This window comes from Penaeus monodon, chromosome 25 (assembly GCF_015228065.2).
Source record: "Penaeus monodon isolate SGIC_2016 chromosome 25, NSTDA_Pmon_1, whole genome shotgun sequence".
Classification (NCBI taxonomy): Eukaryota; Metazoa; Arthropoda; class Malacostraca; order Decapoda; family Penaeidae; genus Penaeus; species Penaeus monodon.
Window position 1 is genome coordinate 4355690 of NC_051410.1, and position 318 is coordinate 4356007.

Here is a 318-nt window from a genome sequence, read left to right on the forward strand (position 1 = left end):
ACACACACACAAAATAACATTCACAAAATATAACACAACACACACATAAACATAAAACCATCATAATAAAAACAAATCTAACATCATTTCTCTCCACAGGAACTGCAAGGACCACAACCCACACGGGGGGGAGAAACAGATCGTGGGCGGCGATCTCGCTAAGATAATACACCCGAGAGCCGGGGCGTGGGCGGGCCTGGCACCTGACGCTAAGGACGACCTGCAGGCGGGCGTCTTCTCTCACTGGTGGGCGTGAGGAGGAAGGAAAAGCATCATGTCTGAGGAGGAAAATGTGAAGGTGGCCGTGAGGGTCAGGCC